Genomic DNA, 22,713 nt, shown 5'->3' with positions numbered 1-22,713 from the left:
ACTCTTAGAAGGTGCATCGAAGGGGAGGGAAGAGGCCCAGGGCTGGGCATAAACGGAGAAGGACGGGAGCTGGCAGGAGAGGCCAGGGAGGGTGGGGAACCGCGAGGGGCGAGGACTGTAGGTGTTGACAGACAGATGCCAGATGGAAGTGTGCGGTCTCAGAAAAACGCGCCGTGTGATCAGCCACTTTGCTGGCTGTGGGGCCAAGCCTGACTGCTTGGAGACAGGGCCAGGGATCCAGCCTGCGGCTCCGTCCTGGGGGTGGACTTGAACTCGGGCATCTTCCCTATCCTTCTGCTTGAAGGCCAATTTGGAAGGATGTGGCCACAAGTAAAAGAATGTCTGGGGCCACCAGGAGCTGGAAGGATCCTCCCCTGGATCCTCCCGAGAGAGCTGACCCTGCCCACACCTTGATTTTGGACTTTTGGCCTCCAGACTGTGGGAGAATATATGTTTGCTGATTTAAGTCACCCAGTTTGGGTAATTTGCTATGGCAGCCCTAGGAAACTAATATGACATGATATCAATGCATCCATATGTGTGTGGGTGCTAAATTGCTCCAGGCTTGTCCATCTCTTTGGGACCCTATGGATTGTAGCCCGCCAGGCTCCTCTGTCCACAGAATTCTCCAGGTAAGAACACTGGAGTGGGTTGCCATGCCCTCCTCAGGGGATCCCCTCAACCCAGGGGTCTAACCCACAACTCTTCCATTTCCTGCATTCTTTACCAATAGAGCCACCTGGGAAGCCCTTTTATCTCTATAAGTACATAGATACAAAATAGCCTCCCGTGTGTGTGTGTGTGTGTGTGTGTGTGTGTGTGTGTGTGTGTGTATAAAACGTATCAGAGTTTACTATCTCCACCAGCGCTTTTCAAAGTGTGGTCCAAGGAATCCCTGTACGGTCTGGATACCTCATCAAACATGAAGATCCCTCCCAGACCTCCAGGATCAGGCTCTCGGGCGTGGCCCCCAGCTGGCTATTTTATGACAGCTTCCAGGTAATTCGGAAGGACCTGGAGGCCTGGGACCCCAGTGGCCCCTGGATGTGGTCATGAGGGTGGCCTGAGGGCAGTGGGAGGAGATTCCTCACCGAGGGCCCGGGAACGCATCCAAGGAGAGCAGGAGGGACAAGGACAGGCTGTTCTGTGGACGGGAGGTGGCCCGTGTCCCTGCCTCGAGGCTGGTGTGTGTTGTGGGCCCAGAGGTTTGGGGTCACGAGGACCCAGCCCCTCCCCCACTGCAGCTGCCTGCAGGAGGAGCCAGGAGCACAAAGGCTGTTTGACGTGGCCTCCTGATGTTTCGGCAGCTGCTCTGTGTCAGGCTGCTCCAGGAATTCCAGGGCCCAGGAAAGAGGTCAGGGCTGACATCCCAGGAGCAGCTGGTGGGATGGCCACAGGCCCATCTGGAAGGTTCGAGGCCTCAGGGAACACTTATGTGACGGGCTTAAAGGGAAAGTTTGGAAGAAAGTTAGCTTAGGGGCTGAGGACAAAGGAGCTCCCCATACAATGGGCTGAGGGTCCAGGAAGCCCCTTCAGTCCAGTGCCTGCCACGAGGACCCTCTCTCACCCCTCAGGCCCCCCACATCCCCCACGGGCTCCACGCTGTCCGGGAAGGAAGGACAGAGGGGTGTGTGTAACCTCCCCTTTTGCCCTGTCACTCACAGCTTGGCAGAGGGCTGCACACAGTAGGCGCTCACGAGAGTCTGCTGAGTGAATGCGTGCATACATGGACAGTTTCTGCTCTGGGGAGGGGGCGGTTTCTCGGGGGGGGGTGGTCTCTGACCAACAGCTCAGCACCCCCTGAGAGATTAGTAGAAATGCAGTTTCCTGGGCCCCCCAGATCTCTTAAATCAGAAACTCGGAGGGTGGGTGACAAGCTGTGTAATCTTCGGGGTCCTGCTGCCCCCAGGCGTGAGAACTACCGTGCAGTGTGGTGATGGTCACCCCGGCTGAGTGCTAGGTCACCCTCAGAGCTCACCACACAAAACCAAGGCCAAGCTCTCCGCAGACCGGCTGAGCAGAGTCCCTGGAGGGGCCAGGCACGAGCTGCGTCCAGTGATCCTCTGGGGCAGCCAGGCTGTGACCCACACGGAGCCTGCGAAGTGACACGGATCCAAATTTGGATTCAAATCCTGGCCCTGCCTCTTGACAGCTGAGAGACTTGGGGCAACCAAGTGAACGGCCCCTGCCTCAATGTCTTCGCAAGAACACAGGGGACGGTAAGGACAGGACCTTTCTCACAGGCGTCAGGCAGGTGGCTGTGTTTGCTTCTGCCGTGTTCCCAGCGGCACTGGGCACACGGTGACCAGGAAGCGGCAGGACAGCAGTACTGCCCCCACCGTCACTGCTGCCGCAGCCACGCGCTCCGGGAAACAAACTCACTCAGAAGCACGATGCAGATGGTGGGGTGCAGTTTATTACACCGGCGGCCCAAGGCAGAGTGTCCTCTTAGCCAAGGACCCTGACCAGTTTTTCTGAAAACCTTATATACCCTAAGTGTATGTGCCAAACCCACCTCCCCACATTCCCTGAAACTAGTCTGAACAAAGGAAAACAAAGATGCAATCAAAGCCTAGGTAGTTAACAGGGAACAATTATCAGTAGGCCTGTGGTCATACCCCAATAAGCATAATAGAATTTATGATTCTATTCAGTTACACAGATAATTAGGGTATTCTTTTAGGCAACACAGAGTCTAGGTGCGAGCCCTGGGGCTCTTCCATCCAGGGGGCCTGGTTTTCCAGTTGGTATGTCGTTTCCATAGATACTGGGCATAGAGCTCAAAGTCCACCGTCCGGCCCAAGGTAGAGTCCTGCTTTCAAGATGGAGCCTGTTCTGTCTCTTTCCTCCTTCATTCCCCCCTCCTGATGCTCTTAACTCATAGTATGAGCATCATTCATAGGGATATATTGCACCCTGACTCTCCGACCTCTAATTTGGGAGAACGACATCAACCTTTGGGTTACAAAGTTCATAATACATTGTAAAATAAAGGGTCCACAAAGCAGAACTATCAAGGCAGCTATAACAATGGTAAATATAGTTTTCCACCAATCACCCTTCATCCAAAATAGGACTGAAGTCCAAAAAGGAAGATTATCATCAGACATAAATTTTACCTGACCTTTCGTGACAGCTAGGGTGGCTGATATATAGCCAGATAAATCAGGACTATAGACACAACATTCAACTTTAATCATAGCACAGGTCCCTCTTTGTACTGAAACTCTGGTTAGTCTCAAGATGATACCAGCAAGTCCTTGTAGCAGCAGTTGGTTGCAGAGCTTCCCCTCTGTTTCTTCTTTAAGATGATCTTGGTTTCACGGGGCTCAGTGGGGGCCTGTTGTGTAGTCCACTCGGCGTCCTCCAGGTCTGCGTGGTATGCTCTCCTCACCCTCATGTGGTGGACCCACACCTGCAACTTTAACTGCAGTCGGGCTGGTCAGAACAACAGTATATGGACCCTTCCAATGTGGGGCCAAGGAGTCATGTTTCCAGGCTTTGACCACACCTGATCCCCGGGCACAAATTTGTGAATCTGTTCCCCAAGGGGGGATGGCACCCTTTCTTGTACAAACTTAGTTACCTGACTTATCACCTGGTAAGGTGTTCCTTACCCAATTGTTCCATCTGCTGTGAAATCTCATCTCCCCTTACCTGAGGCAGATTTGTTGGCACCTGTTTTATGATGGGAGGGGGCCTCCCATACACAATTTTGTATGGAGAAGAGCCTTGGGACTGTGGGGTCATCCTGAGTCTGAGCAGAGCCATTGGAAACAAGTCCACCCAGGAAGAGTCAGTCTCTTATGATCCACTTGGAGAGTGTCACTTTAAGTGTCCGGCTGGTTCCTTCCACCATCCCAGGACTCTGGGACCTATGTGTTGTGTGTAATTTCCACTTGATGTTTAAAGTGCTGCTTACTTGCTATACTAAATCAGTTACGAAAGCTGGGCCATTGTCCGATCCAATGTTGGTAGGAAATCCAAATCTGGGAACTATCTCCCTAAGCAGGCACCAGGCTACTTCTGATGCTCTTTCAGTCCGGGTAGGAAAAGCTTCTACCCATCCCGAGAACGTACATATTATGACCAGCAGGTAATGGTAGTGTCGGTTTCATTTCAGTGAAGTCCACTTCCAGGTGTTCAAAGGGCAGCGTGCCTTTTACCTGAGTCCCTGGAGGTTTCTGTCTGTGCCGAGAGGCAGCATTGACCTGTGAGCAGGCAGTGTAGGCTCTTCCGTCCAGGGGGCCTGGTTTTCCAGTTGGTATGTCGTTTCCATAGACACTGGGCATAGAGCTCAAAGTCCACCGTCCGGCCCAAGGTGCAGTCCTGCTTTCAAGGTGGAGCCTGTTCTGTCTGTTTCCTCCTTCACTGCCACCGTGATGATGATCACTACTCTTACTACTGCTACCACTACCTCCTACCATCACTATCACCTCCACAACTACCACTATCACTGCTATTAATCCCTGGGTCAGGAAGATCCCCTGGAGGAGGAAACGGCACCCCACTCCAGTATTCTTGCCTGGAGAATCTCTTGGACAGAGGAGCCTGGTGGGCTACAGTCCATGGGGTCGCAAAGAGTCCGAGACACTGAAGCAACTTAGCACGCATTGTTACTATTCCTATTATTGTCACTGTTATGATAACCATTGCGTCACTACCATCACTGGTCTTTTTATCATCGCTAGTGTCAATGGCAATACCGTAACTATTACCGCTACATTGCTACCACAATCCCTATTCTGACTACGGTTAGTGCTACCGCTGTTAGTGCTCCAGCTGCTATGACGGTTGCCCCGCTACTATTCTGTCAAGGCAGAAGCACTCTGTCCTCCAAACTTCTTCAAGAGGGACAACCACCTCTCGCGCAGGCTGAGATTTGGACTTTTGGAACAGGAACCTGACTAAAAACCCGACACTCTGCAGAACCAAAGGGGTCAGGGTCTTCCCAGGTCTCCAGTGCTGCAGTGCCAGGCCGTGCCCGGCGGGGAGGGAAGCCCTTTGGAAATCAATGGCTGGAGGCTGCAGAGACCTGGAGCGCAGCCCCCTCCCCCACATCTGCATCTGGGGGTTAATCTCCAGGAATGGAGCCACGATCTTCCCCAGACAGTCAGGGGTCCCCCTGCGCCAGACTCAATCCTGCAGGCTCATGTTTTAAAGCGTTTCAACCTTTTGTCGTTCCTGAGCAAACAGACTGGATTTACTGGGAAGGCTGCTTCCAAGGAGCTCTTCCTGACCCAAATCCTATCTTCCTGGGGCCAGACGTGAAACAAAACAGAGCAGCTGTCCGGCCTTTTGAAGCCAGGGAAGGGAACGCTTCATTTTTTTTTTTTAATATAAATTTACTTATTTATTTAATTGGAGGCTAATTACTTTACAATATTGTATTGGTTTTCCCATACATCAACATGAATCTGCCACGGGTGTACACGTGCTCCCCATCCTGAACCCCCCTCCCACGTCCCTCCCCGTACCATCCCTCTGGGTCATCCCAGTGCACCAGCCCCAAGCATCCTGTATCCTGCATCGAGCCTGGACTGGCATTTCGTTTCACATATGATATTATACATGTTTCAATGCCATTCTCCCAAATCATCCCACCCTCTCCTTCTCCCACAGAGTCCAAAAGACTGTTCTAGACAACTGTGTCTCTTTTGCTGTCTCGCATACAGGGTTATCGTTACCATCTTTCTAAATTCCATATGTATGTGTTAGTACAGTACTCTTGCCTGGAAAATCCATGGATGGAGGAGCCTGGTGGGCTGCAGTCCATGGGGTCGCTAAGAGTCAGACACGACTGAGAGACTTCACTTTAGCTTTTTACTTTCATGCATTGGAGAAGGAAATGGCAACCCACTCCAGTGTTCTTGCCTGGAGAATCCCAGGGACGGGGGAGCCTGGCGGGCTGCCGTCTATGGTGTCGCACAGAGTTGGACACGACTGAAGCGACTTAGCAGCAGCAGCAGCATACTGTATTGGTGTTTTTCTTTCTGGCTTACTTCACTCTGAAGATAGGCTCCAGTTTCCTCCACCTTATTAGAACTGATTCAAATGTATTCTTTTTAATGGCTGAGTAATACTCAACTGCGGGAAGATGTCGAGCGCGTGCAGCTCCAGTTTGCTTTGCAAGTCTTCTTTGGGAGAACAGGAGAAAACATGACATTGAACTTACAGAAGAAAACGGCAACGAGCTTCTAACATTCGGAGTGCCACACACCTGGATTCAACAAATGGAGCAAGAACTGCTTTCAGAGGAGATGGGGGCTGAGCCTGGCTGGCAGATCCTGATGGAAACGGAGAGGTTAAGCTACGGAGTGCCAGCTATGGGAACTTTCCTGCTCTGACCAGCTAGACTTATTCTCTGGGAAAAAATGAAACACTACCTCCATCAGAGGCTGGACTATCCTAGAACTGATGAAATACACATCCCTTTTCACGTGTGGTTTTCCCTAATTATTGTATTAGTACATGGTCATTAACAATTATTTGGGAAACAGAAAAGCAGAAAGTCGAGAATCCTGTGTGCAGAGAGAACCTCTGTTAATCTTCAGTGAATTTCCTTGCAGTCTTTTTTTCCGTACATTTTAAAACAAGGGCAATATTGTACTGTAAGCTACGTTTTGTACTTTTTAAGTTTACGATGACAAAGAGTTTTATTTCCCCCTCTCACATGAGTTACCTGGACGAGCAGACACCGCCTGGCCCAATTCTCTGAGCCAGACACCTGGAGGCAACTGTGACTCTGACTTCTCCCTCTGCCCAAAACCTGTGAACCCCCGAGTCCTGTCAGGATGGTCCATTCAGTATCTCTCAACCCATCCACCTTTCTCCATCCCCTCAGCCCAGAGAGTGGGAAGCACTTTAGAAATATTTGGCTGAGGCCTCTCACCAGGGGTGGGCGACAGCCTCCTCCCTGGCTCCCACCCTCAACTCCAACAAGCCATTCTCCACAATGTTGGCAGAACACACTTTCAAAATGCAAATCTGATCACCATCACCCCCTGATTAAAACCCCAACTGCTGTAGCCAATTGCTCTTAGGATAAACACCGGACTCCTTCTCCAGGAAGCCTCCCTGACTGCACACACAAGCACTCCCACTTCATAGCACCACATAACCCCGCCACCGACTGCCATTCTCATGGGTGTCAATGGGCCCACCATCCAGCCTCCCTGAATCATGGCGTCCTGGGAAGCTCTCTATCATCAGTGCTCAGCCAAGAGCAAGCACTCTGAGAACACATCTGCGTTAGATGAGTGAAAGCAATCCATAAACACAGTACTGGAGCAGCCTTATCATTCACGTCGTGTTTTAGGTTATGTGATCACCCAGTGTAGCACATACCTGTAAGGCCACAAAATTTTGGCATGGCAATCTTAAATGCTGAGGATGCCATGACCACTCCAATGTCATTATTCAGGCGAGAGATCTGGTTCTCAGTCTACAGAATTTCTAGGGAAATAGCCCAGCAAAAATAACTCAGTCTGTCTCAGGGACTGGTCTCCAGTCCCTGAAAATCCTGTTATCTGCATCCTTGCCTCCTGGGCATGGAAGGAGGGATGTCCCCTCTCCTGGAGTCAGGAGATGCAGTGGTCCTTTGACCATGCTAATCACTGAGGACCATTATCAGTGACGGAGCCTCCTGGGGCCGTTTTGAAAGGCAGCTGCCCAGGTGAGCTGAGGCCACAGGTCCAGCCTAAACACAGAAGCTGCTGGAATCTTTCCAGGTGCCAGCCTCTTAAATCCCTCTCCCCAAATGTACTTTGGGGTTAGGTCCCTGAAGCCCCTGCAGCACACACACCAAGAGGCCACCGTGGGGTGAATGTGGAGTCTGAGATCCATCCCTGCTGACACCTTAGGAGTTTCCTACTGTTTCCTAAGGTTTGCCATCCCTGTCTTCTTGGTTAAAATAATGATTTTCTTCCGAAGGGCAGGTGGTGAGGTTTGTGACTCACTTTTGGCAAAGCAAAGAGGGGAAAAACCACCACACAGTCTGGAAGGAGTGGAGCCGGCCAGAGAAGGAGACTGGACCTCATTCCTCGGTATCTGGGCCACAGAGGGAGAAAATGAGGTGTTTTAGTCTCAAAACGACCGTCATTCTGATCAACACCGCCGCCGTCCTTATAAAGCCGTCCAACCCTGAGCCAAGGCTGCGGCACCACTGCTGCCTGCGTTTTAGGGACAAGACGGAGGCCCAGACTCGAGACGTCAGGCTGCTAAGCGGCAGGCTATGCATCTGGTTCCTTACCTGGGCGTCTCGTCTGCGGTGCTCTCCCACCCCCTGGATATCCCGGCAGCTCTGGCAGGTAGAAGGCTGAGAAGTTGAGAGGGCAGGTTGAGTGGCCCGATTTTCCCCTTGGAGTGATCTCTCCAATTTCATTATCAGGGGAGAAACCTGGCTCTTAAGACTATGGAATTATGGGGAAAGAGCTCCGCAATAAGTGAGATTGGAGACAGTGGTGCCTGAAAATCCTGCTGGTTATCTGCATCCTGGCCTCCTGGGAATGGAAGAGGCAGCCCCTACCCCAGATGTCCCCCCTCCTAGAGCTGTCTCCAGTTCCCATAGATGTCACCCTTCTCACTTACAGGAAGGTGGGGCAGTGAGGATCCCAGGGCCATCATGTCCCAGCCATGGCACCTGTTTTTGGGCAAATTAATTACACACCTGGGAGCCTCAGTTTTCCCACCTGTAAAATGGGCTCAGGACACCTAACTCACAGACTTGCTGGGAAGCATTTTGCCCCTTCTCCTCTCCTAGCTTTTTTCCTCTTCCTTTGGATCTTGGTGTAAACTATCTCCACCTAGAAGCCTTCCTGTTCCCACCCTGCTCCAGACTACTGGGTCCCTGAGCCCCTCTCCTCCCACCCTCCTCCCCTTGTAATTCCTGTCCTGTGTCTGTTGCTTCCCTGAGGGTGGGGGCAGGGTCTCTCTCACTGACCCTGGGACCACCAGGGTCAGCGCCAGAGCCCAGCATGTAGTGAGTGGATGCTTCTGGCATCTCTCGAGCTAGGAGGAGGAGGATAAGGACATCTAAACCATCCGAGGAATGGTCCACACACTTGAGCACGACAGTCTCCAGTGCCCCGGGGAGGGGGGGGACCAAGCCGGCATGAGCGTGTTTCAGGGTTGGAGGAAATCAAGAACCTGAAAGAGCAGTGCTGGGATACAGCGTGACATCACAGGTTTGGGGCTGCTTACTCATTTTTTAGTTATTATTTTTTGTAACTTTTTATTTTGGTATAAATTCAACAGACAGGGTGCAAGAATATAAGGGATTCCTGTGTACCCTTCACCCAAATTCACCATCACTGACATTTCGCCCTATGCTTTCTCTCTCTATGTGTTTTCATGTAAATACCATACATATATAAGTTGCAGACATCGGCCCCCTTTCTCCCTAAACACTCTGATGTGTATTTCCCAAGAACATGACTTTCTATCACCCAAATACAATAAAATGTTCAAAATCAGGAAATTTAACATCTTACCGGACTATAATACAGGGGAACCTCCAAGATGTTTCTGGCTTGACTCCAGGCCACTGCAATAAAGCAAATATTGCAACAAATCATACAAATGTTTTGGTTTCCTGCTGCTTATGAAAGTTATATTTCCACTATGCTGTAGTCTGTTGAGCATGCAATAACATTATGTCTGAAAACACAATGTACGTGCCTTAATGTAAACATATTTCATTGTTTTAACATTCTAACCATCACCTGGGCCTTCGGAGAGCCCTCCTCTTTTTGCTGGTGGAGGGTCTTGCCTCAGCACTGATCTACTGACTGACAGGGCGGCGGCTGCAGCGGTTTCCTAATACGAGACGCCAGTGAGGCTGGCTGTAGCGACTGACTTTGGTGAACAGCTTCTCTGGAGCGTGCAGTGCTGCTGGACAGCATCTGGCCCACAACAGAACTTCTTTCAAAATTGGAGTCAGTCCTCTCAAACCTGTTTTATCAACTAGTTGAGGTCGTAGTCTAAATCCTTTGTTGTCATTTCAGCAGTCTTAACAACATCTTCACAGGAATGGATTCCATCTCAGGAAACCACTTCCATGTCGATCCATAAGGAGAATCTCCTCTTCAAGTTTGATCATGAAGTTGCGGCAATTCAGCCACATCTTCAGGCCCCACTGCTAGTTCTCTTGCTGTTCCCACATCTGCAGATAATCCCGCCACTGTATTTTGAACCCCCCAAAGTTGTCCATGAGGGCTGTGTATTTTGATACTTGAACCTCTTCCCAAGAATCATGAATGTTCTTAATGGCTGTCTCATTGCCTGCACTGAACATCTGCTGTTCACCGCAGGGCCGTCACGCATGAACTGAGCTAGCGCTTCTGCATGGTGCACTTGTCGCCAGGCACTGTTATGTTACAGAGATGCCGTCTTTCCTTCAACCTCACGAACCACTTCAGCAGCTTCCTCACCTCTCAGCCTTCGCAGACCTGGAGAGAGTAAGGGGTCTTGCTCTGCATTAGGCTTTGGCTTCAGGGCACATGGCTGGTCTGATCTTCTATCCAGACTGCTCAAACTTCCTCCGTATCAGCAGTAAGGCTGTTTCACTTTCTCATCATCCATGTGTTCACTGAAGCACCCATTTAATTTCCTTCAGGAACTTTCCCTTTGCATTCACAACTTGGCTAACGGTTTGGTGTGAGAAGACTAGCTTGCCTGCCTTGGCTTTCACTAAGCTTGTTTCCAGCTTTTGATTTAAAGTGAAAGACGTTTGACTCTTCCTTCCACTTGAACACCAAGAGATTACTTCAGGGTTATTAACTGGCCTAATTTCAATATTGTATCTCAGGAACAGGGAGGCCCAAGGAGAGGGAGAGACAGTAGAACACCTGGTCACGGAGCAGTCAGAATACACACGACATTCATGAATCAAATCTGCCTTCTAGTATGGGTGTGGTTCGTGGTGCCCAAAACAACTCCAATAGTCACATCTAAGACCACTGATCACCATAACAAATATAACAATAATGAAAAAGTTGGAAATACTGAGAGAATTACCAAAATATGACACAGAAACAGGAAGTGAGCAAATGCAGTTGGAAAAATGGCACGTGACAGATGTAGGGTGGGCTTCCCTGGTAGCTTGGCTGGCAGACAATCTGCCTGCAAAGCAGGAGACCCTGGGTCAACTCCTGAGTCGAGAAGATCCCCTGGAGAAGGGCAGGCCACACACGCCAGTATTCTTGGGCTTCCCTGGTAGCTCAGATGGTAAAGAATCCGCCTGCAATGTGGGAGACCTGGGTTCGATCACTGGGTTGGGAAGATCCCCTGGAGAATGGCATGGCAACCCACTCCAGTATTCTTGCCTGGAGAATCCCACGGACAGAGGAGCCTGGCGGGCTACAGTCCATGGGGTCGCAGAGAGTCTGACACAACTGAGCCACTAAGGGCAGCACACAGACGCAGGGTCACTGCAAATCAGCAATTTGTAAAAAACGGAAGATTCTCGAGGCGCAATCAAGTGAAGAGCAATAGACCAAGGCTGGCCTGTACTACTTGGGTCTCACAGTATGAACGCATTCTGTGTGCTCTAGTATACCTCATTACTCCTATCTAACCCACCGCTCACTCTCAAGGTCATCTCAGCGACACCTCTAAGAAGCCTTTATTTCCTGGGTCCAGGACTCTCCAGAGACCTATCCCCCTTCACTTTTCCCCTATTTTAGTCAGAATCACTGAAGGAGGTAGGCGGGGTGAACATGGGGAAGGAGGCCTTACAGAAACAAATCCTCTTCTCTGGGCTGAGGAAGCAGCCTGCAGCTCCGGCTTGCAGGTTTCCCCCAAAGGGAACTCAAATTCTCCCCCTTCCATCTGTGTGGGCTCAGTTTACAACCACATGTCTTCACCTGCAGCCCAGGGCTCCTGAAACTGGAAAAAGGGGCCAGGCTTGCATGGACTTCTCCTAAACTAGTCTGGTCAGTTTCGCATTCATTCATTCACTCACTCACTCATTTATCCACCTGTTCCTGGTATGATCACTTCTTGTTGCTCAGTTATTTTTATAACCTTTCACTTGTTATTGTGATGTTATCAACACACTTACAGGGTTTTCTTGGCTATTATCCATCAGCCTTTATTAAATAGTCCAGTCCTTTATTAAAAATTGTTTCAAACATGTTACACACACTATCTCACTGATTCCTCATGATCACTCTGAGACAAGAACTTATGTCTCTTGTACAGTTAAGGAAATGGAAGCACAGAGAGGTTAAGGAACTTGCTCAAAGTCACACAACTGCAAGAGGCCCCACCAGGACTCCACCCCAGGAGCTCCTCATTCTTCAGTTATACTCCCTTGTCTGATGATATAGATGGGGGCGGGGGTGAAAAAATAGACTTTCGAGATGGTGAGAGGCTGATGCTCATGCAGTTGGGGGATGAAGACCAGCACAGGCGCATGTGAGGTGTGTGATGAGTCTCTAAGGCAGGTGGGTCTCCCACTGGAGCTCAGAGAGGGTTCTGCAAGGCCAACTATACTCAGCAGGTGGAGTGGAGCTGGGATCCAGCCTAGGTCCAGGGTTCTGGTGCGTATTTGGCTGCTGTGTGTCCCAAGTCAGCAGTCGAGGTCACAGAGTGGCAGCTGGGTTCTACGGGAAGGTCTGGCCAGAACCTGGTTCTGCCTCTTGTCAGCATGACTTTGGCCAAACGATTTAAGTCAGGCCTCAGTTTCTTCATCTGACAAGTGGGCCTGATAATAATTCTTAAGTCTTGGTGGTGTTGTGAAGACAACCCACAGCATCTTAGCAGGCTCAGCTCAACAAGGAGTAGCAAATGGGGCCCTTCATTTTGACGCTGCGCCGTGTCTGTTACCTTCCTGAAGTGAGCCGGGGGAAGGCTCAGGAAAGGAGGGAGGGGAGGGGGTGGCAGTATGGTTTGAATTAAGCTGTTTATATGCACCCCAGTTCAGTGACAAATGGCTGTAGTGACGGAAGAGCGTGGTTTCAATTTTCCATCTGGGAGCAGACGTCTCGTGGCTCTGCCAGCCTCGTCCACAAGTAGGCAGGTCATCCCAGCGGCCTTGGGAGCCAGGGACAGTGGCTCTCTATCCGCATGCTCACTCCCAGCCAGGCTGCCCTGCCACCAGGCTGGTGGGGGAGGAAAACTGTCCTTGCCAACCCCACTCGGGCCTCCCCTGGACAAGGTGCTGGGCTATGCTGGGCCTGTTTCCTCATCTGTAAATGGGGTATTGTGGGGTTGTGGTGAGGAATAAACAGGGGATGCCCATGAGGTGTGAGGAGTTTTCCAGCCACTCACTCCTATAAGTAACTTGACCTTTCGATCTCAAGTCCTGCCCCATGTCTAGTGAACTTGGTAGAATAAAATCAGTCATTCAGGGAAAAGCATCCTGGTTTTTGCTGTCGTTTCAAGTTTAAATTGGTTCATTCAGAAGGCCCTGCTTCTCCTTGAGGTGGCGTTTAATGGCCTTTAAAACTGGAATCAGAGCCCAAACCTCCTTGGCTCAGGTCCCACTTGCAGCCCCGGTTTCTCTGAGCTGAATCCCAGCCCTTCCCACAGCCTCAGGGCTGTCCTGACCGCTCTGGACTCTGGCCTCCCCTGCCCCTGCCCCTGCCTTCCCTCCCTCCAGCTTCAGTGGGGTCCCTCAGACCAGGTGCTCTGACTCCCCAGCACTCTGGGGCTCGCTGCTGCCTCCACCTGGGACGCGCTGCCCCTTTTCAAGGTGCCTTCCTGACCACTCAGGGTAGAACACCGACAGCCCCTGCCTCAGTGCTCCCCGCCCCCTTCACGGTTCATCTTGATAGCACTTCTCACCAGCTGACATACGTGTGTAACTTGTCTTAATGCCTGCCTTCCCTACAGGAAGGCAAGCTCCACCTGGGAACAGACACATTTGTATCTGCTGTGTCTTCATCGGTGGTGTCTCCAGGACCCAGACAGTGCCTAGCACAGAGCAGGTGTTCAATTCTGAATGTCAGGTGGATGGAGGGATGGACAGACAGTGAATAAACAGATGGTAGATGATGGATGGACAGATAGTAGATGATGGATGACAGATGGAGGGTGGGTGGGTGGATGAATGGATGGGAAGATGAGTAGATGGTAGATGATGAATGGACGCATAGGTGACTGTCTTCAGTCTGCAGGCTGGGGAATTCTGCAAATTCTGGAAGGAAGTGGGGAACAAGGCCCTTCTCCGCTCCAGTTTCCAGAACTGATCTGGGGGTTTCCTCTCTTTTTCCCCACCTGACTCCAGCACAATGAGAGGCAGGCACAGATGGCCCTTCACAGCACTCACAACTTATTTAAGCAAAAAAGGGACCATTACAATAATGCTGTGGATCCCCCAGAATCTCAAGGAGAGCTGGAGGGACAGGCGGGAGCATTCTGCAGCCAGAGATCACCCCACAGAAAGGCCTGGTGGGGGTGGGACCTACCTGCTGGGTGACTGCCATGCGGCCCGATGGGACTGGAGTCCAGACGCTCCTGTTAGGCCCCGAAACACAGGCAACCCAGTCCACTATAAACTGCAAATAAACAATAGCATTTTAATAAAGGTATGCTGCATGCAATAGTTTAATGTTCTTATTCTGTCTAAATCTGGCACCCCCACCTGCTGTCCCTGAAGCCCCTATAGCTCCCCGAGAAAAGTCTCTAGACACCAGCTCCCTCGCATCAGAGGCTCCCAGTCTGAAGTCATACAGACACATCCTAGGTCTGCACCTAGCTGCAAGGCATTCTGGGAAAGCAACTGTCTCCAAGCTCCTACAGCAGGAGGGGGCTCCGCCTCCTGGGGTCGGGGACTTGCTTAGACCACGGTCAACAGCTGGGTCTGGGCTCCCACTCACCCGTTGTGTGGAGAGCCTGGGCAGGGTGAAGAACCAGATCCTGCCCAGATCTGCTGTGTGGTCCCTGAGATTTGGCTTTTGAGATCTGAACATTTTTTTTCCTCAACCCATTTTCTCAACTAAATATGTCTATTTAGATACAATCTCCACTAAAAGGAAGTAGGGTTCCTTGGAGAAATGGCTGATTCCAGGACTAGGGCAAATTAAGTACAAGGCAAGCCAGGAACACCATGTGCCAGAAGGCTGAGCCAAAACTGATGGGGCTGTGTCAGAAGGACATAGGGCCAGCTGGAAGGGGCTCCTGCTGCTCAAATCTGGGATGACCTGAGCATGAAAATACAGAAAAAAAATGTAATCCACCACATGAAATAAGAATGAGTCCGTAACAATAAACGTGAGTCTATGTTTGTATATAACATAATACACATGGAATATACATTTATAAAATACACTGTGTGAATAAATGAATGAACGGAGGAGAAGGGAAACGTTTTCCTGAGATGAAATTGCCAACTGACAGATGTGGAAGGCACAACGTAATGCGAAGAAGTAACATCCGATAACCATCACAAAATGCTTGTTTCAGGGAAGAATCATCACCAGATATTAAAATTGGGGACTGAAGGTTTTATGGGGGTAGGATATTTACACAGTTCCAATACATCTCGCTACAAGATAATTAAAATATTTACCACCAAAAAATATAGGCTCTTCTCAGTGGAGAAACCTGGCAGATATCATCTTAACCAAGATATCAAATTGACATGAGAGCCCCACAGCGAACAGGCACATGGCCCCTGGTATGAGGCACTAACACTTACAATATCCCTTCTGTGAGATTCCTTCCAAAAACATGTCATCTGAATTTCATAAGGAAGAAACGTAAGACAAACTTGATGTGAGGAACATTCCACAAAACACTTGGTCAGTCATCTTTTTTAAAATGTCAGCATCATAAAAGAAGAGCATAAAGTGAAGAGCTTATCCAGATTCAAGGATACTAACGAGATGAGAAAACTGAATGTGATTCATGATCTGAGATCTTTTGCTGTAACAGACATTCCTGGACAATCGGCAAAATCTGAATAAGGTCTGCGGATTAGATTACATAATGCATCCATGTTCATTTCCCTGATTCAGATAATTACACCAGGGTTATGGAAGAAAATGCCTCCTTCCTCCAAAGAGAACATCTGTGTTCTTAGGAAACACATACTAAGGTATTTAGAGATAAAGGGGGTTTCATGTCTGTAACTCTCTCTTAAATAATTTAGAGGAGAGAGAAAGAAGATGGTCAAGGAATGGCAGTAAGTGTTCCTATCTGGGGAAGCTGAATGAAGGGCAGAGGACAATCCTCTGGAGTATTTCTGTGGCTTTTCTGCAAGTCTGAAATAATGTCAAAAGAAAAAGAAGAAACAAAAAATCTGTCTAGTAAATCAAAAGCTAAATAAAAGTCACGTCTTTGTTCCTGCTCTTCTGCTATGGCCTCCCTTCCCGGAGAAAAACAGGGGCTGCTGCCTGAAGGCTTAGGGCAGAACTTTGAGGGGAAAAAAAACGAGGAATGCAAAACACATTTGTTAAAATGATGATATAAACTAACATGTATATAGCGCTTATTATGTGCCAGGCTTCCAAATGCTTTAAGAAAAATATTAACTTGTTTGAACCTCATAACAACTATACAAAGCAGCTGCTATTACAGCTCTATTCACAACAGCCAAGACACGAAACAATCTGAATGTAAACAGACGAATGGATACCGAAGATGTGGTACATACACAGAATGGAATATTATTCAGCCATAAAAAGAGCAAAGTAATGCCATCTGCAGCAACTTGGATGGACCTCGAGATTATCATACTAAGTGAAGTAAACCAGAGAGAAAAAGACAAATATCACATGTAGACTCTAAATTACAATACAAATGAACTTATCTATGAAACAGAAACAAACTCACAGACATAGCAGATTTGTGGTTGCCAGGGTGGAGAGGGTGAGCGAGGGATGGAGTTTGGGATTAGCCTACGCAAACTATTATATATAGAACGGATAAACAGCAAGATCCTACTGTATAGCATAAGTGAAAGTGAAAGTGAAGTCGCTCAGTCGTGTCCAACTCTTTGCAACCCCATGGACTGTAGTCTACCAGGCTCCTCCCTCCATGGGATTCTCCAGGCAAGAGTACTGGAGTGGGTTGCCATTTCCTTCTCCAGGGGATCTTCCCAATCCAGGGATCGAACCCGGATCTCCTGCATTCCAGGCAGACGCTTTAACCTCTGAGCCACCAGGGAAGCCCGTATGTATAGCATAGGGAACTATATCAACATCCTGTGATAAACCATCATAGGAAAGAATATGAAAAAGGACATATATATATATATATATATATATGAGTCACTTAGCTATACAGCAGAAATTAACACACTGTAAATCAACTACACTTCTACAAAACAAACTTTTAAAAAAGCCAAAGTAGCTGCTATTATTGTTCCCATTTCATATATGAGGAAACTGAGGCTGCTGCTGCTGCTGTCGCTTCAGTCGAGGCCGACTCTGTGCGATCCCGTAGACGGCAGCCCACCAGGCTCCGCCGTCCCTGGGATTCTCCAGGCAAGAACACTGGAGCGGGTCGCCACCTCCTTCTCCAATGCAAGAAAGTGAAAGTGAAAGTGAAGTCTCTCAGTCGTGTCTGACTCTTAGCGACCCCATGGACTGCAGCCCACCAGGCTCCTCCATCCATGGGATTTTCCAGGCAAGAATACTGGAGTGGGGTGCCATTGCCTTCTCCGCAGACTGGGTTGAATAGTATCCCTCCCAAATTCATGTCTCCCTGCAACCTCAGAATGTGACCTTACTTTGAATTGGGATCTTTGCAAAGGTAATTAGTTAAGGAGCTTGAGGTGGCCACGTGACCTGGGGCAGACATTGGAGTGACGTGGGAGAAGCCAAGAGATGCCTGGGGCCCCCAGAGCTGGAAGAGGCAGGAAGGATCCTCCCCTAGAATCTTCAAATTCTAGGACGTTTCAGACTTCTGATCTCCAGAACTGTGAGTAAGTGTCTGCTGTTTAAGCTACTGGATTTATGGTCATTTGTTACGGCAGTTCTAAGAAGCAACACCTGCAGTTCTCACCTGTTCACAGGTGAGCCAGACCTGACCTACCCGAGGTCCCTTCTCCCATTCGTCCTCACAGGACCCACTTGACAGCTGGATCTCAACGTGGAAAAAAGACGCATCTCTCCAAACTTCCTTGCAGCAAGGAGTGGCTGTGGGACCCAAGTCTGACCAAGAAGGTATCAGTGGAAATTACAGGCTGAGACCTCTGGGAAAGCTATGCTTCCGTTGTTTTTCTGGTTGAGACAGACTCGGGTTCTCGCTCAGAATTCCAGAATTGAAAAATACACTACCTGGAAGAAAAGAGGCAGAATCAAACCGCCATGTGGCTTCTGCCCTTCATGGTGTCACTTCCTTCCTGGAAGGTCTGCTACGGGGTAGAGGTGAAGAGTCATAACCACAAGGACACACGCCACTCTCTGAGGATGGCAGAGCAGTAAGTGGGAAGGAACCTAGAGGACTCCGCAAGCGTGCATCCCCGGGACCTCCCTGCCACTGTGGTTGGGTCTCCGTTACATGCAACTCAATGCATTCCCAGCTGACATTTTGACAAAGAAAATCTAATTAGGATTTGAATTATATTTGACATGTATATTGAATTAGCAAACTGTTGATGGAGACGGGTGCTTATTAAACGAGACAGCACAAGCTTGGTGCCCAGTTAATCCTGGCATGTAGTGGCACTTGGCACAGGTGGGTTCCTTTGCTGCCTTCCTGGGTCAGACAGGGGCAGGGGGACAGTGGGTCTGGATTGGTGCCAGTGGGATGGAGTGGAAATATCCTTGGACCACAGCCATGAGAAGGTGAGAGCCCACGAGCTGGTAGCCTGCTGGCTGACAGGCCAGCCCATCCCCATTCAGGTGGCGGCAGGGCCCAGAGGGCAGCCTTCTGCCCACGTGGGATCCAGGCCAGGCACTGACAGAAGAACTGGTTTAATGGTCTGTCTCCTGGTCCTTGGATGAAGGCTGCTACCGGTTTAGTTGGCCAGGATGAGTCAAAGGAACACCATGAAGGTTTCGAAACCTGGGCCTTCGGCACCAAATTTATTTTTTTAAGGGGCTAAAAGATTTTTAAAGTCCCAGTGGTAGTCTAGGACAGGTCTTCGTGTGAAAAACTGGAAGGAAAATGGGCAAGACAAACAAACAAATCAACCCCATAAAACATGTAAGGGTTTCAGGACCACCCACCAAGCTGCAGGGTTTTTACTTTTCCTTTTTAGAATGAAGTGGCCATGGTTTGAGGAGCCAGGATTTCACAATTCCTGCCATCCCTTCCGTGGGTCCCCAGGGCCCTAGGGGCAGGGCAGGGGAAAGAGGGAAGGCAGGTCTCTGCTGGAAGCCAAAATCAGGGAAAAGGCTCTGCGGTCAATCTAGTTCAAGGATCTTCCAGCTTCCGTTCATATTCTTCCAGGGAAGAGGAGTCACTCCCTCTTCATAAGGCCCATTTCACTTTTGGAAGTCCTGCAATCTGAATCTTCCTCATTGTACTTGGTAGAAACCTGTCTCCCTGTGGCATGTACCCACTGGTATTAGTTTCATGCTGCAAAGCAATGTAGTGATACATACGGCAGCCGCGGGCACCCACCAAGGGCTGAGCACGCCTCAAGTATGACCTCACTGAATCCACATAAGCACCCCGTGAGCGCTTCATTATTGCCCCTTTACAGAGGAGGCCACCGACGCTCAGAGAGGTTCAGGGACTGGCCCAGTGTCACAGCGCTGGTGAAGAGCTGATGTGGGATTCAAACTCAGGCATGTCTGCATCCTGGCTCCTAACTCTTAGACCACGTGACCCCTTCGTGGCCCCCGGTCTGCCTCTTCACTCTAAACCTTTTTCTGTCACAGTTGCTCACAATAAACCTCGGACTGGGCATGCGACCCACTGGTGATGAAAGGAATGCAAAAACAGGCCTGCTGGGGAATCCCAGGAATGATTTTCTTCCCCAATAAAAGAATATTGTGGGAAAGAGGACTCACTCCCTCGTCCCTTCTTCCCATCTCAGACTCAGTGTGGGGACAGTCTGTGACCGGCGGCCATCCTGCCCACAGAGGAGGGGGGGAGGTTTGCATGGATGCTGACCAGCTGTCCCAGCATCCCTGAGCCTCTGCCCCCAGATCACCTCTCTTCTGACTTCTCATGTGAGATATCTGGATGTTTTCAGAGTGATGATTCTCCAACGGACCCAGCACCAGAATCATCCTGAGAGCTTGTGAACTCCAGCAGGTTCTGATTCACAGGATCTGGGCTGGGACCCGAAAATCTGCTCTTCTGACAAGTCCTGGGGCTACCGCATGGGTTCGTGTTAGCTGCCGCCCCAAAGCGTGTCACCCGGCACAGTGGCCATGATTACTAGAGCACCTTTCAGCCCGCAGCTCCCCTGGAATCACTGTTCTGCGGTGAGTTCACTGTGAGAAATTCCTAAATGAGCAGAGGCCCAAACAGGCAGAAGTGGCTTCTCTGGCAGGCCAGTGGTTAAACCTCCCCCATTTCAATCAAAAGGCATGGGTGTGATCCCTGGCTGGGGAACTAAGATCCTACATACCACACAGTGCAGCTGGGGGGAAAAAAAAAAACAAAACTGTCCAAGCTTCCTCAGTTGGTAAGGGGGTGGGAGGCAGGCCAGGGACCCTCAGGTCAGTGCTCAGCCCCTGGGTCAGTGCTCAGCCCCTGGGTCACCTTGTGCGGCGCCTTCTCTGTTGGTGTCCCCAAGCAGCATGCTGGCATTCAGCCTGCTCACACCACTCCCGCACACCTTTGCTGCATCTCAGACTGACTCTGCCAGAAGGGAGCGCCAGCTGCCTCCAAGTTGCCATTGTCTCCTCAGCCAGTGCATCTTTTCTGTGTTGGACATTTGGGGGCAAAAACTTCAGGACCCAGGGTTGCGGCATCCTGGGGGTTCAGAAGAACTTCCTGAAGAAGGAGAAAGAGGTGTGGGCACCAAGGAAAGCTGCAGGCTCTGTAGGAGAAAGTCTGGAAGGGCCGCTCCCAGTGCCCGGAGGTTGCTGTTGATTTGGGAGGGGGGGGCATGTCTATGGCCTTGACAAAGCATTTGTCAGAAACCTGCATTTCCCAAACATCAGTAGTCATCATCTCATCTTTGTGATTTCTGTGACCCACCCACAGACCTGCTTATGCAGTATTTTTAAATCAACATTTAAAAAGCCTTAAATGGGAACTTCCTTGGTGGTCCAGTGGTTAAGAATCCACCTGCCAATGCAGGGGACACAGGTTTGAACCCTGGTCCTGGAACTAGGGCCCTACTTGCCACAGAGCAACAGAGCCCGTGTGCCACAACTACTGAGCCTGAGCTCCAGTACAGGAGCCACAACTACGGAAGCCCACGCGCCCTACAGCCGGCGCTCCACAAGAAAACTCACTGCAATGTGAGCCCAGGCCCCACAATCAAGAGTAACCCCGCTCGATGCAACTTCATTGCCTGCAGCAATGAAGACCCAGCGCAGCCACAAATAAACTCTTAAATTAAAAAACTGCAAGTGCATTTATTAAAAAGGAACGCTGAAAATTCCCTGGTGGTCCAGCGGTTAGTACTCTTCAGCTTTCCCTTAGGAGGCAAAGGTTTAAGTAAGATTTCGCATGCCACTGCCAAAAAAAGAACAAAGGACCACTAATCCCACCATCCATGGGAATGAGAAGCACCTCTTAAGAACAGATGGCCGGTGAAGGCAAAGGCAGAGCGTGGATGGGGAGATGAAAAAGGTCGGCCAGGAACCCCCAAAATGGTTTGTGGATGCTGGCGGTCGAAACACACAGAGACACACGACTCAACTGGACAAAAACGGACTGACGCCGGGGAAGATGACGTCTATTCAGGGCTGAGCGGGGTTTCCCCCTCCCCAAATTCATGTGTTGAAGCCGTAATGCCTGATATGTCTGTATGTGGAGATGTGGCCTCTGAAGATGAGCGTGCTCATTCGTTTCTGACTCTTTGGGACCCACTGGACTACAGCCCTCCAGGCAAGAATGCTGGAGTGGGCTGCCATCTCCTCCTCCACGGGATCTTCCCAACCCAGGGACTGAACCCGCATCTGCCCGCACTGCAGGCGGATTCTTTACCACAGGGCCACCAAGGAAGCCCTTCTGGGGATAACTAAGGTTAAACGGGAGTCTACATGGCAGGAACTGACCCTACAGAACCCGTCCTCATTAAGACGAAAAAGAAACACCAGGAATGCTCCAACAGAGAAGACTCAGTGAGAAGGGGGCGCCTGCAGGGCCAGAAGAGAGGCCTGAGGAGAGCGGCCTTCTGAGCCTTCATCTTGGACTTCCGGCCTCCAGAGCTGTGGGGTCGACAGGCTCTGCGGTGGGAGCCCCGGGGGCAGCCGACGGACTAACACGCTGATGGAGTGAGGGTAAGGCTGTCGTACTCACCACGCCGTGCGACTAGGTGGTCAGGAGGCAGCCCCTCAGGCCGCAGCCCAGCCTGGCCGGCCGGAACACACAAGCACGCACATACCCATGTCCTCACGCACACATGCCTCCGCGCCCCCACGCACACACGTCCTCACGCACACACATCCTCGCGTCCCCACGTCCGCAGGCCTCCACGCACACACGTCCTCACGCACACACGTCCTTGCGCCCACATCCTCGCGTCCCCACGTCCTTACGCACACAGGTCCTCACGCACACACGTCCTTGCGCCCAAATCCTCACGCCCCACTTGACTTAACGCTTTACGCACATGGGAGATGGAAATCCTTCCACGATTAGCGTCTCCACGCCCGTGCGCCGCGTTCCCGGGAGGATGTCATGGAAAAG

General features: G+C 50.4%; 1 long non-coding RNA gene and 1 other non-coding gene across 2 annotated transcripts; both read right to left on the bottom strand.

The window, feature by feature from the left end:
• Nucleotides 1-5,650: 5,650 nt before the first annotated feature.
• On the bottom strand, nt 5,651-22,511 carry LOC129631949 (uncharacterized). The gene is made up of 6 exons (XR_008704241.1): nt 22,324-22,511; nt 14,412-14,501; nt 9,492-9,544; nt 8,252-8,317; nt 7,959-8,049; nt 5,651-6,220 (listed from the first exon to the last, which is right to left on the bottom strand). It is a non-coding gene; the product is annotated as an uncharacterized LOC129631949 (long non-coding RNA).
• Nucleotides 17,042-17,113, bottom strand: TRNAS-GGA (transfer RNA serine (anticodon GGA)). Its single transcript has one exon. It is a non-coding gene; the product is annotated as a tRNA-Ser (tRNA).
• Nucleotides 22,512-22,713: the final 202 nt, after the last annotated feature.

This window comes from Bubalus kerabau, chromosome 17, assembly GCF_029407905.1.
Source record: "Bubalus kerabau isolate K-KA32 ecotype Philippines breed swamp buffalo chromosome 17, PCC_UOA_SB_1v2, whole genome shotgun sequence".
Classification (NCBI taxonomy): domain Eukaryota; kingdom Metazoa; phylum Chordata; class Mammalia; order Artiodactyla; family Bovidae; genus Bubalus; species Bubalus kerabau.
The sequence above is the reverse complement of the archived record's forward strand: the minus strand, read 5'-3'. Positions and strand labels throughout refer to the sequence as shown.